Source organism: Cotesia typhae, unplaced genomic scaffold (genome assembly GCF_013202065.1).
Source record: "Cotesia typhae breed Kobodo isofemale line unplaced genomic scaffold, CoteBio_Ctyphae contig_11, whole genome shotgun sequence".
Lineage (NCBI taxonomy): Eukaryota > Metazoa > Arthropoda > Insecta > Hymenoptera > Braconidae > Cotesia > Cotesia typhae.
Window position 1 is genome coordinate 2,420,611 of NW_027423711.1, and position 14,417 is coordinate 2,435,027.

Sequence of the window (14,417 nt, forward strand, 5' to 3'; positions counted from 1 at the left end):
GATTTATTAAAGGAGGATAATTGTGTACTGGTGGTATTGGTTGTAAGAGTAACTTAACAGATCTGAGATTGATAAATGCTAACAAATACCGGGTGAGTAACTATTTTTACAATAGTGTTATAATCGCGCTCGAAAGATGGACCCGCTTCCCGTTGATCGGTGGAGATAAACACATGCACATTCAAACTCTCGTTAACTCTCTCCTACTAATAGTCACTACACAATTCAAGTGAATAAATATTATGAATGAATAAAAAAAAAAAAATTACATTAATATGTACACGTAAATATGGTCATTTACAATTGTAAAAGCTCCTACAAATTGGTGACCTCGACAAGTACGTGTATTACAATATAATCGACTAACTCACTTGCACCCCTGTAAAAGATAGAGAAAAATAAAGAAAAATTAAACTAGCCGACGTCTGAAAATTTTTAGAATTTTTTATTGAAAAAAAAAAAAAAAAAAAAAAAAATATTGATTAAAAATTAAAAGAAAAAATTTGACTTACAGAAAATTTGAAAAATTTTTAGTGCAATTTTTTAAAAACATTTTTTTACTTATAATTTTTATTAATTCAAAAAATCAAAAATTTTTAAATGTCTGCTAGTAGTAGTTTCATGAAAAACTACACGGAAAAAAGAAAAATGGAAAAATTACAGTTTCAGATTGTAATTATTACTTTAAAATGTAAATGTTACATTCTACAATGGAATTCTTATAAAATCTCTAATAATTACAATAAAAACAACCAAATAACACAAAGATTATCCGATATGACCAAAAGCTTGCGGGACCGTACATTTAAATTTTTCCAACAGTAATAGTGATAAATATTCAAACGATTAATAATGATTTCTTATTTCTACAAAGTTAAATGTCTAAATTTGGAATCATGTGTGGCTCAGTGCCTGTGAATCAACGACCATGACGTCCGATAGTACCTAGAGATGAACATAATTCAAAGTTATATTTATATGCGACAGTTAATGTTTCTCTATAATATTAAAGTCATAAAATAAACCATAGCTCCATAAATTAATTCAAGTTTTTTTTTTATAGTAAGAAAAAAATAACAATTTGCTAAAACAAAATTATATTTTTTGGCATTATGACAGTACATATCAAAAAACATCATGAAATTTATGTGAAGGTAATGAATATCAAAGAGAGATCGAAATTTCATTATGTAATGGTTGATAATTTACGTCACTACAGTAGTCGTGACAGAAACACGAAATTAAAAAATATTGCACACTTTTAGCGTGAACCCAATTATTGGTTCATAACTCTTGTTATATTTAAAAATATTTAAGTTTCTATACATTTAAATTTTATAAAGAATGTTAAACATTTATAATTTACACAGTAAAAAATTTTGCGTCAATACGTCAAAAAATTTTGTGTTAAATATTTAACACTTTTATGTGTAAATTTAACATTTACTGTGTTAAATTAATATAAAAAAGTGTTAAATATTTAACACAAAAATTTTTTGACGCATTGACGCAAAATTTTTCAGTTTGTATATTATCGCGTCCCGTGCAAAAAAAAAGTTTTGATTCAAAATGAATTTAAGATTGAAATTCATATTTTGACACAAATATGAATTAGTTTTGAGATCAATTCAAATTTGAAATTGATTTGTAAATAGAAATTAGCACGCCTGTAGAAATTTCGATCCTGCTTTAAAATATTAATAACAACTTGAAAATATTTAGGATAAATTTTATCTATTAAAATATTCTTAATTCTTTATTAAAATTGTAAAACAGAATCGAAATTTCTACAGGCGTGCTAATTTCTATTTACAAATCAACTTCAAATTTGGATTGATCTCAAAACTAATTAATATTTTTGTCAAAATATAAATTTCAATGTTAAATTAATTTTGAATTAGAATTTTTTTTAGCACGGGGTACTTCTTAGTATTTCTTTTAATAATTCAGTGTTACATGAAGCATATTTTTATATACAAACATTTTTATATTTGTATAAAATTTATAGATGTAAAGTTTGTATATTTACACCAAACATCGAAGCAGTAGAAGCAGCTGCAAAAGTATAAGTATAAATTTCCAAATAAAAGCGTAGGTGGATATAGAGATTTAACTTTGCCAATCAAATGTCGGGGGTATCAAGACGAGTGTCGTCACGCCCAAACACGAAGCATTAACTTAACTCATGTTTGCATCTATTTTATATAAATATACATATTATACTGTTATAAAATAAGAGGTGGTGAACGAGCCAACTGTTAATGTTAACGCAAATGAAAGTTATATCTTGATAACTTGATAGTGAACAATGATTCACAATGCATGTTTTGGTTTTGCTGAAGCAATTAATTATCGATAGTTTTGTTGCAAAAAAATGGCGGAGTTTAAAACTATTTATCAGGAGTCCAAGCATACTTCTTGGTTGTTTACGAGGCAATGATGCATGGAAGTTGTTTTAATTTAACATTAACCGCTATGATATTGTGATGATCTTGTTGTTTTATTTACTAAAAAGCTTCCTAAGAACGCTTGATTTAATTCCGCGTCGGCAAGCATAGACATTATATTATTGTAACACGGTCTAGGCGAGGAACACGTTTCTTGGAGTAATGTAAAGCGAGGGCGGCTCAAACACAGAACACCGTCTACTAACACTCAAAACATGTGACGGAAATACCTCGAATAGAATACGAAGTCGGGAATAGGCCGTTAATCCTAACGACGATAGGTTCTTTCTAAGGCTCTCATATATGCATTGGCTTGGATGTCTACATGTATGTGGAAATATTCTTAAGCTAAACCGTTTTGATACGTCTTTACCTCCTTAACACTACTATAGACTTCATATCTGATTCTTGGCGGTATTAAAATTAATAATAGGCCTTCTTGTCTTCTTCTTCACATTTAACAACTCTAATTAGAATTAAATTCGTTTATTTATACACAATTATCCTCATAGTTTCCAATTAAAATTTTGTTTAGAACATTGTTCGTTTATTTATAAACTATAAGTTTTTAATTATGATTGTTAGTATTTTCAATTCACAGAATTATTAAATCGCTATGAAATAGTTAGCTAGTTGTTAAGTAGAAAAAAATCGGCCTGTTCCCCTTTGCTGGCGAACTTTAATTTTAACGGCAGCAAAGCGGAAAAAGACAAATCCTCATCTACCTTATTTCCTGTAAAAAACTTTTTTATATTAAGAACAACAAAAATAATAATAATTATAAGTCGCTGAGCTTCAAAATAATTTCTCACACTCTTAAATTTTTAATTTAATCAAACGTTCAGTAATAATAATATAATATTAATTAAATAAATACAATAATGAAAATTAAATAATACTCGCCGTAATAATTATGATTAATTGTTTCTATTCAAATTTAAATAATAATAATAACAATAAACTCCTAATACACTAATTAATCAACCTAGGTCACACCCAAGAAAAATTTATTTTATATAACCATATCTGAAGGCTTGGTCTGTCCATTAATGACTTGATATGTCGACATATGATTCTTGATATGACCTAATATGCCTGTATCAGACTTAATATAGTTATATATGGTCTATATAATTTTTTAATTGAAAGTAGTGTTTAAAATCTTCGAAAGAGGGCGTATAATCGCTAAATCGTCTCTTTACAAGAGAGTTCTCAAGTAGAAATCATATCTTTTTTAAGTTTATCCGTCACTGGTTTTAGTTTAATTAACTACTAAGCCAATTTTCGTTTAATCCAACATATTTAATTCAAAAAATTGAAAAATTATAATAAATAATTTTTTTAATTTCACAAAAAGTCTTTAATGACTTCTTATGATCAGATCAGGCCAAAAAAGCCACTTATCGCCCTATAAAAAAAAAAAATTTACGGATAATAATAATAAAATTAACAAATTCATCTAATGTCGAATTTTTTATATTGATAAAAAATTTGTCTCGATGAAAATTTGGACCAAATCATTATTCATAATAAATGAGTGATAAATATCTGATTAATACAGAAAAATACACAACAATATCAATGACAATACCAGTGTTATAAAAGTAACAGCTTACAGTGACGACACAAATTAGAAGTGAGACATTATTTTCTCCACACATCACACGTAATCACCATAAAATATTATAAGTGAAGGATAGAATAATTATTCCAAGATTTACAGCTTGTTTCAAACATAGCGGCTGCGTCTTTTTAGTCACCGCCAACTCTAACAATTCAAATGTTGAAGCATGTTGTTGCAGTTTCCACGAAAATACAACTACAACTTAGACCACCTGGTTGCGTACAAAGAAAAAAAAATTTACTTGAATCAAGTAAATAATTTTAAAGAATTTCATCTTCTTGATTTGAGTAGAAAAATTCTTAAACCAAGAAATTTTACTTAATTTAAGAATTTTTCATCTTGATTGAAGACAATTAAATTCTTCAAAATTATTTTCTTGGTTCAAGAATTTTTCTCTTGATTCAAATTAGTTTTTTTTTCAGTGTACAAATTCTCACACTGGACTTTTATTTTGATAATTTATCCATCCTTCCAAAAAAATTTAATTAATACTATTATTATTAAAAATATTGATAGGATTGAAGAATTCGCTTTGCAATAGAAAAATTTCTCCTCCACTTGCTGAATCACTATTTTAAAAATACATAAAAAATAAAATGAATGAGTTTAATTATAGCCTTATCTAGGATTAGTTTCGTTCAAGGAAACAGAAATTCAACACTTCCGATATTTTAGTTTAATAGTTATGTGAAACCGTTTAAGATATACACGTCTATAATTAGAATCTCTTTTACGACTAAAAATTAAAATCTGTCCGTGATATAAACGCAACTGCCCTATAAAATTTAGTTGCATCAATATTCAGTACACTAAACATGAGCATGCATTAAAAAAAGTTAAAAACTTGCATCAAAAATTAAAAGCCCTATCGCTATGCTAATCTGCAATAAATATAGCAACGAAGCCTAAAAATACTCTCAATAAAAATTGGAGTAAAAATATACATTAAAACTCTTGTCTTTTTGCGTTGGTCTACTTCAGTGTGATTTTCTATATTCAATTGTTTATTCTCCGCTTGATCTGGCTTGGCTCTTAAACTACATTACTTCCAGAAATGTTTTATTTGTTTGGATTGGCATAGTCGACACGTAGACGCCAAAATTTCATCCACACCCGCTATACCATGTCTCGTCTAACTCTTATCCCCGTCGATTATCTGATGTTGAGCTTTAAGCCAAGGCATCATTCTTCTCTCATTTTCCCTCATTATCTTCTTGCACCTTTTTTTTCTTTTTAATCTACACTCATTATTCTCTTATTTTTCGTTGTTGTTTCATTTGTTTATTTCTTCCATTTTCCATTTTATTATCTTCGGCAGAGTTTCATCCCGGTGGCCCGCTTGGCGACTAAGAGAAGAAATTATCTGGAACCGACTGTCACTAACAATATGCCACAAACATTTTTTTTCTTGTTGAAAATGCCTTGGATTTATTTTATTTTTTGTCATGAAAGACATTCATCAAAATTTAACTCCTAATGTCAATGGTAATTTATTTAAAAAGAAGAATAAGTGGCAACAATTAAGAAAATTGAAAACATATTTTTCTATTCTAAAAATTTAGGTAAATTTTTTTTTTTTTTTTTTAATTGAGTCATATCGTTCATTAGTTGCTCTGAAACTAAATTTTTGAACTCAGATACTTTCATAATTTTCTTCTCTCTCGTCATCTTTATACACGTTAAAAAAAGGAATTAAATTCACTGTTAAATTATTATTAACTACTATTAAAGCAAATTAGCATTGAAAATTTTTAATATATAATTAATTGTTTGAAACCGAATTTTTTTTTAATTAACAAAATTCATTATAAATTTTTTTTTATCATCTATTAAAATAAAAACCCTGCCATTCGGTCACACCCAACATGAATAGGTAGATTTCTTAAACGATTATGAAGAAAATAATAGAATTCGTGATGAAATATAAGAATTTTGAAGATAAAGACCCAAAATGCATTTGTTAGAAAATTTTTTCAAATTTTTATGGTCACGAAATGAATTGAAAAAACCATCAAGGACAAATAATAGCTTTAATTGAAGATAATTATGTGTAATTTGAAATTTATTTAAAAGATTTAAGCTGTCTTTCACGACTGTAAAGTTATTTCGGTAAAATTTACAAAATTCAAGATCTTGATCATCTTTGAACTCAAAATCAGTATTGATTTATAGAATGAATCGACAACATTTCAAAAAAAAAAATTATATACTTATAAACTTTCGAGCCGATGCTATTTTTCGACATAACTTGCCTAAATAAAACGGTAATTATGGGGAAGTGAGACTCCACCTCTTTTAGTTAAAATTGAAATAAAATAAAAGATCGAAAAATTGATTTTTGTTTTTCAAATTGTTCTTTTTCAAGGCGAATTATAATAAAAATGATCAAAATTATGAAAATTGAATATTCTGATTTCTTTTTTAATTGGAAAGTTCAAAAATTTTCAAATTATGATATTCTGAATTTTTTTTTCTAATTTATTCTATTTATATCGCTCTTTAAGAAAAAAAATATTTCAATATCCGGAAAAAATAGCATCGTCACGATATGAAGAAAAATAATTCGAAAAAAAAAAAATATTCAAAAAAAAAACAATTTTTTGGTTTTTTACACTAAAAAATAGGTGAAGTCCCATTTCTGCATATTTACCAAAAAAAAAAAAAAATAATAATAATAATAATAATAAGAAACGACAAAAAAAATTTTTTACAAAAGAATTTCAGTAATTACGTCTTCAAAACTTAAAATAAAAATATAAATTTTTAAGATATAAATGAAACATTTCGCGAAACTTCTAAGTAAAAGCTTATAATAAACAACGAACACAAATTGAAAAAGAAAAAGATCAAATAATTTAAAGAACTTTTTTCGACAAAAACACTCAAGAAACATTTATGATAAAAATAATAATGTAACCGGGTTAATTGAAATTTTGTGTATTTTATTTCATTAAAAAATTACTAAAAAATTTTTTAGTACTTAAAAATGATTGGAAATATTCATTTCAAAAGATTTTTATTCAAATTACAAAATTTTTATTTTTATTTTATTTTTTACCCTAGTGTCTTTCTGTCACGATAATTTTAATCTTTTTTCCAAACGAATAAAATGTTTATAACTTATAATTAATAAGTTAATCTCAAAAAATCCATGCAATAAATTACTCATTAATCTCAGCATTTTTAGTATCAGTTAAAATTCAACTTAGATTAATTAATGAAGTAAGAAGGTTAATAAAATAATTAGTCAATCAGATTTGTTATTAATTAGTCATTTATTAAATTTTAAAAAAGTATAATAAATATTGTTTATATTAAAAATGTAGTTATTTACCCCAAACAGCGAAAAAACAAAGACAAAAGAGAAATATTAATGTAGTTTTGATGGTTGGAGACTGAGGGAAAAAAATATGATATTGTTAGAGGGAAGATTTAGGAGAACAAAACTCAAAGACGAATGCCAGCTGCGTACTGACTGTCTCAAAAACTTCATTCACTTTCACGAAGACGTGCGGGTGCGTTACGCCGAGCTTTCCAGCACTTACGCACGCGCGGAGCTTTTAAATCTATCTATATACTAAAATACATGCATATGTATACATATATATATATATATATATATATATATATATATATATATATATATATATATAAATAGATAGATTTATTCTGTCCCATTGGGCGCTCGCGGATGTGCCTAACCCCTTCACGATTTATTTCGATTCATTGAAATATCTTCTTTACTGTTATTAATAGGACGCGCTGTTACTTTTCCGTTTCCGGATAAAAAGAAAAATATTGAAGCACTCAGCATATTTTTCGAACGCTTCAAATGTGATGACCCCTTTATTTTATTTCTTAATATTAAAAAAAAAATTAACTCCGAAAAATTACTACTTGCCATAGAATTTTAACGCGAAGAATTTCAGGCTACAGAATTTCAATGACGATTTGACTAAAACGTTTCTATTGTAATATTATTTTTATTAGACAGATATTTTGACGTTCGTAAGTGTTAAGAGAAATCTTGGCAATAATCCAGGCTCACTTGTACCATTCTTGTATAAATATTATTCCGCTTTAAGGAAATGCATACTGTTTTTAGGTGTTTTTTTTTATTTATTATTTTTTCTTAAGAAATCATCGACTTACTCTCAAAGACTTCGATAACTGATTAATGCTGAATCGTAAATATTTTAATGCGTAAATATTATTATTTCTTCAGCCCAAAGATAAATTATTTAAATATTTATTGTGGTCTAAGGCGCCATAATATAATAATTATAAATAATTTTTTGAAATTGGTAAACTGCAGAAAATTTTATTTTCTACAATCAATTTTTAGTAGGTTTCATAATAATCTATTTTTCAAATGTGCTTCTAAAGTTGTGTCGGAAAATCTTTTGAGTTTCAAAGTTAATGTATACACAAGATAGAAATTTTCTCAAAGCAAGAAAATTTACTTCTATCAAGAACAAAATTTTTTGGAGCCAAAGGCTAAATTTTCTCAAACCAAGAAGATTTTTTTGACTTAAATCAATTTTCTTGGATCAAGATACGACTTCTTAAAGCATGAAAATTAATTTTGTTGGAATAAGTGAAATTTCTTGTCAAAAAAAATTTTTTTTCGCTCAAGAAAATAATTACGAAGAAAAATATTTTTTTGACAAGTGAATCTTTTTTTCTGTGTGGAAAAATTACAGTTTTAGATTGTAATTGTTATAGATTTCATAAAAATTACATTGTAGAATGTAATATTTACATTGAAAGCTCTGAAAATTAACATTTAATGTTTGAATTTTGAAAAATGTTATTTCGAACTGTAATTTTTCTAGTTTTTTTTTTTTTTTTTCCGTGCTTGAATTAAATTAATTTTCTTTTCGTGAATAGTGGGACCTATAGAGAATCTTTGTGTGACTTAAGTACGTCCATATAGTGATAAAAGCTTTTCAACCACAACAAAAACCGGAAATTTTCGAGTGTGAAATTTTTGAGCTGCTTGTAATGAATAAATAGTTTCCAAGAGTTAAACATCGTTTGGTGTATACAATTAGGGATATACCAACTTCCGGTGTGTAATTCAGCAATGACTCGGTTTTCATAATGTCTCGTCTCACTTTCGTAAGCACTTTATTCGCAGTAGCCGTTAGATGTTGATTTTTACTCATTTTTTGGAGTACCTCAAACCGTGTCGCAGCTAATGAACTGATCTGCGTGATGGCAGAGTAAGTCGCGAAACACAGGAAACGGTGTATATAGATAACTCTCTCAGCCCGTGATGGTGTTGAAGAAACGTAAGAGAGTAAGATAATATATATTCGAGAAATAAGTACCATTATAAACGCGAGAGAAAGAGAGAGTTGACGTTATGCCTATGGTTATGTTGGAACAGCGGGTGGCGTCTCGTTTTGCGTCGTTTAATTTTAGAAATACACGCGCCCGGAATAGATACCGCCCCCTCGTCAAACTTAGCTAAGCTTACCGGTCAAATTGGATCATTATCCCAAGTCAAAATATAGAACGAAGATTAAACGTATAGCATATTAAAAACATCAAGTAAACAATTTTAACACTTGAAACTTCTGAGACAATTAGAAATATTTTAAAAAATATTTTTCGTAGCAGTCATATCTTTCTGGATAGAAATAATTAGCAGTCAATCCATTTTAACGTCAAAGTTAATGAATAAAAAAAAAGTTGATTTGAACTAAGAGAAAAAATCTTGAACCAATAACAATTTGCTTAAAAAGGAAGAAGGGTTTACACTTTTTTTTCTCTCGCCCTCTATTGGACAAACAAAAGTATTTCTGTCATACTTGTACAACAAATGGAATCTTAAAACGCATTTTATACATAAATAAATAAAAATTTTATAAAAAAGCGCTTCGCTCTTCGATAGATAATTTAATTAAAAACACATTTGATAATTAACTATCAACTGCTCTTCAAAGTAGTTTTTTGTAGCGTCCAAAGTAGAATACTGCGTTGAAGAAAATTTTGTTTCGGTGTTGAACAATCATTGTGTATTAAATTTTATCTCAGAATACTGAAAATTTCAAGCTTCAACTTCTTTTTGCATTTTCATTCAAAAAACATTTAATTGCAATCGGTATTTTGGTATATTTATGCATAATTAAATAATTAAACTATCAATCGAAGAGCGAAACACGTTTGAGAATTAACTATCAACTGCTCTTAACCAAGAATAATTTCTTAGCTCAAGTTTTTTTTTTTTTTTTTTATTAAAGAAATTCATTTTTTTTCAAAATGGTATTCTTCATTCAAGCTTTTTTCTTTTGTTGTTAACTTTTTTATCAGTATAAAAGCCCCATAACCGTGCTTAACTCAACAGTTCACTTATCTTCGATGCTTGGTAAGCTCGTAAATACAATTTTCAGTCTAAATTAATCATTTTTCCGCATTGATAGAACTGTACCTCACGTTAAAGCGATGTAGTCAATTAATTATTTTTAAAAAGTTTAAACTTCCCCAAATTTTTCTGTCGTGAACCATGTAGGAGTCTTAACTGGGATTAGCCTGGAACTTCCAAAATTTTCAACAAAATTGTCAGATTCAATGGGAGATTTTAAGAAATTCTTTAATAATGCTCTCGTAAATTTTAGACCTAAAAATTGTTCAATAAAATTTTTATATTTAAAAAAATTTTAATTTAGTATGTAGGAAAACTGACAAATTTACAGGGAAAATATTTTCAAAAGTATCATGAAAAACAAACGCGGCGCTCGGACTTCTTTGTCAGCCACGCGCTTCGTTGCGCTTTTGCGCTCTGTCTATAACAAGTCAATAGTAAAAAATTCTCATCATGATTTTCACTAGTGATCAGGAAAAAACATGATGATAAGACTCGAGCATACACTGAAAAAAAAGTTAACTTGAATCAAGAGAAAAATTCTTCAACCAAGAAAATAATTTTGAAGAGTTTCAGTGTCTTGAATCAAGATAAAAATTTTTTGAATTTACTTTAACCAAGAAAAACTTCTTAGTTAAAGAATTTTTCTTCTCAAACCAAGAAGATGAAATTCTTCAAAATTATTTACTTGATTGAAGTAAATTTTTTCTTCTGTGTACTCTTACGAATTTCCAAAAACCAAAAAAATATCTTTCAGACGCGGAATAGTTTAAAAATCCCGCGAAATTATTTAATTGAAGCTAGACTTTTTTTGATCGATTGATATTGCTGTGGGCAGCTTGAAATATTCTCCTCAGACTTCTTCCTCGTCAAAAAAATACATCACAAATATTATGTAACCCCCTTTCTCATTTATCCTAATCAAACTGAATAACTTGAGAAGAAATAGTTCAAGGTCGGTGAAGGTTAAATATCTGAAGTTCCAATCTGAATGTCTCAATAATCCTCTTGCATTCCATTGCAGGTCGGATGCAACGTTGTATTTCTTTTCATCGCCCTTCTTTTCATCCTCGTCGACAAAAAAACTGTAACTTCATATATTATTTATGATTGTATGCAGTTCAGGTGTCTACATACACTTACATAACAACCATAATCGTACATTGATATCATCAATATAGATATGTGTTTACAAGTTTACCAGTAACCTGTAACACCACGAATCGTTATGTAAATCGAGCGACCGGTCCCGCTAGCCAGTTATCTGTGTCAAATAGCTGTAACAGAGCCTCCATATTAGCTCCTCATTCAATCTTCTGTCTTCTTCTGAAGCGTACTTCTTTTACCGCGAGGAGCCACTATTATTTGTCCAAGCTCGATTACGATCATCTGAAACCTGGCATCTAAGCAAGGTCATTATTTCTGTAAATTTAGGGTAATAAATAAGCAACAGCAATAAAAATAACTAGAGGTAAAAACTTTAGGGTGGAAAGAATGAGAACAAAATGATTATTGGCAATAATTTAGCACAGTATTGTTAAAATTCATAAAAAGTTGCATTCCTGAGAGATTAGATGCCAAAGTACCAATTACCTTTCGCTTTGTTGCTACTGGTAATTATCGTTTTTAAAAATTCTTCAATCATTCGATCTTCACAACACGATACATTCGCTTCTCAATATTAACTGTCTGTTTCTCAGTGTCATCTTTTTCTGATTTCAATTTTACCTTTCTCTTATCAAACTTTATGTGGGCAGTCATACGTTACACAATCAAGGCTGCAAATATACTTATTAAATTTTTGATTGACCAGTGTTTGTTTTATTAGACTTCAGATTATGAAAATTTACGTTTTAATTATGTTTTTTAAAATTTTTGGTTCAGCTAAAATGAATTTTTGTCGATGGCTTTTCGTCAAATCAATTATATACTGATATATTAATTGATAAAAATTGATACAAAATATAATAATTTATCCAGCAATGATTGAAAAATCGATTAATTATTTTTAGTTTTTGAAAATTAACAATTTTCATTATGGAAAGTATTTTTTCATCATATAAGCGCCTTCAATCATGTGCTTTGCAAATTATTTAACAAATAAAAGCAAATCTTCTTCAATTTTCACATTAAAAATCAATTTTATTTAACAACCATCCATTTCTGCAATTATTAATCTATTAAAATATTTATCTATTTCTTAATACTGTAAGCTACTAACGTTTTCATATCAATCATTACTATTGTATATTTTTTTTAAATAAAAACAAAAAATCGGAACTTTTACCTTGACAATAAAAAAAAAATTAATCATCTTAGAATGTCTATAGATAATAGTTAACTAAAATTTGTAATTAATTTCCTTTCTATATTTCAGCGAACTTATTTCAAAATATAGTGACTGAAAAATTTTTAGATTTTTTCAAAATTTCTTTCTATGAAAAAAACTTAAATTTTAAATTGATAAAAAATTTTATCTAGACAAAGAAGAAATATAAAAGAAATATTTGTAAGAAAAAAAACATCAGATTGTTTATTTAAAGTATTAAAAAATGCAGCAATACTGAAAAAAATTAGGTTTTAAAATTACGCAGTTATGTTTGATATAGGACAGCTGATCTTTTCAACTAGGTTTTATAAGCGACGAATATTTTACTATTTTTTCAACTCAAATTAATTTTTATTATTTTGTATAAACATTGATCAAATTTTCAATAATTTACGAAGATTAAAAGTTCTATAACTTTTTCTTCATATACCTTTTCGTAATTCACTTCCCCAACTACACGGTAAAAAATTTTGCATTATTGCGTCAACAAATTTTGTGTTAAATATTTAACACTTTTTGTGTTGATTTAACAGAAAAAATGTTAAATTTATACATCAAACTGTTAAATATTTAACACAAAAATTTTTAACACTAAGTTTTTTGACGCAATGACGCAAAATTTTTTACTGTGCATGACCATGGCAGAAAAACCTTAAAAATTGTCTTTAATTTATAAAAAAAGTTACTTTTAGTTTTTCTATTCTTCGATAAATTGAGCGTTGTAATAAATTACTGTCACCGTTCATAAAAATGTTGAGTTCCAATCGGATCAATAAAAATAAATTATAAATCAATTCAAATTAAAATAAGCCAATTAAGAATTTCTTTCGCAGTTAACACATTTAACTGTTTAACCATTAGTTTATTGTAAGCTGAAAGGTTAAATATTTACAATCCTTCTGGGCATTAAGCAGATGTTTATAACCGATCGTTAGGACTGGTTAATGCACTTGGTATGCGGATTTAAATTAACGGGACGACTTATTTCTTCAATACACATAGGAGTGTTCATACTAAAATAAAAATCCTCGGTTTTCGAAGACAAACATAATGTTTTTACCAAAGTTTATGAATTAGTAAAAAATTATCACTTTTTCCTGTGGTCTCTTTGCATCGCTTCATTGGTTTACATAATTTGCCTTGTTATTCTCCCCATTAGTACTCTCATCTTTTTCCGCCGCAAGTCCAGAGTCCAGTGCTTTTGTTTTTTCAAAATATTTGAGGTATTTTCATTAGATGAGTTCATTCATTTGGCTCTCGGTGCTCAGAATGAGATTCATCATAACTGTTCCACTAGCGGGATGTGAGATGCTCTTCTTATTAGCAGGATCTAGCTAATAGTTTCTGAGCAACTTTGTGGCTTTACTCGATATTGAAGGCTGCAATCAGGACAGCTGAGAGTCTGATTATTTATTTTTGCCTTTTAAAAATAGTCGTAAGATAAAAAATAAATAATATCTTCAAGATCTAGATGATTGATTATTTTATTTATTATTAGTCACATAAAGGTATACATTATGTTATTTATGGGGTGTTTATTTCGATTTATTATAGTGGTACGATGATCAATTTCTCTAACGGTATCGAGTATTTTAAGGGGGTATATATTTTTTATCGCAATGGCATTTACTATTCACATGCTCTTTT

The 14,417-nt window shown here is 27.7% G+C and overlaps 1 protein-coding gene across 11 annotated transcripts in view; it reads left to right on the top strand.

Moving 5' to 3' along the window:
* The window catches only part of LOC141527644 (uncharacterized), a 23,459-nt gene continuing 9,042 nt past the window's right edge, over nt 1–14,417 (top strand). For 10 of the 11 annotated variants that reach the window (XM_074243217.1, XM_074243306.1, XM_074243315.1 and 7 more), the window contains exon 1: nt 1–92. The gene's annotated coding sequence lies outside the window, so the exon portion shown is untranslated. The remainder of the gene's footprint in view (nt 93–14,417) is intronic. The other variant, XM_074243296.1, reaches the window with a different exon arrangement.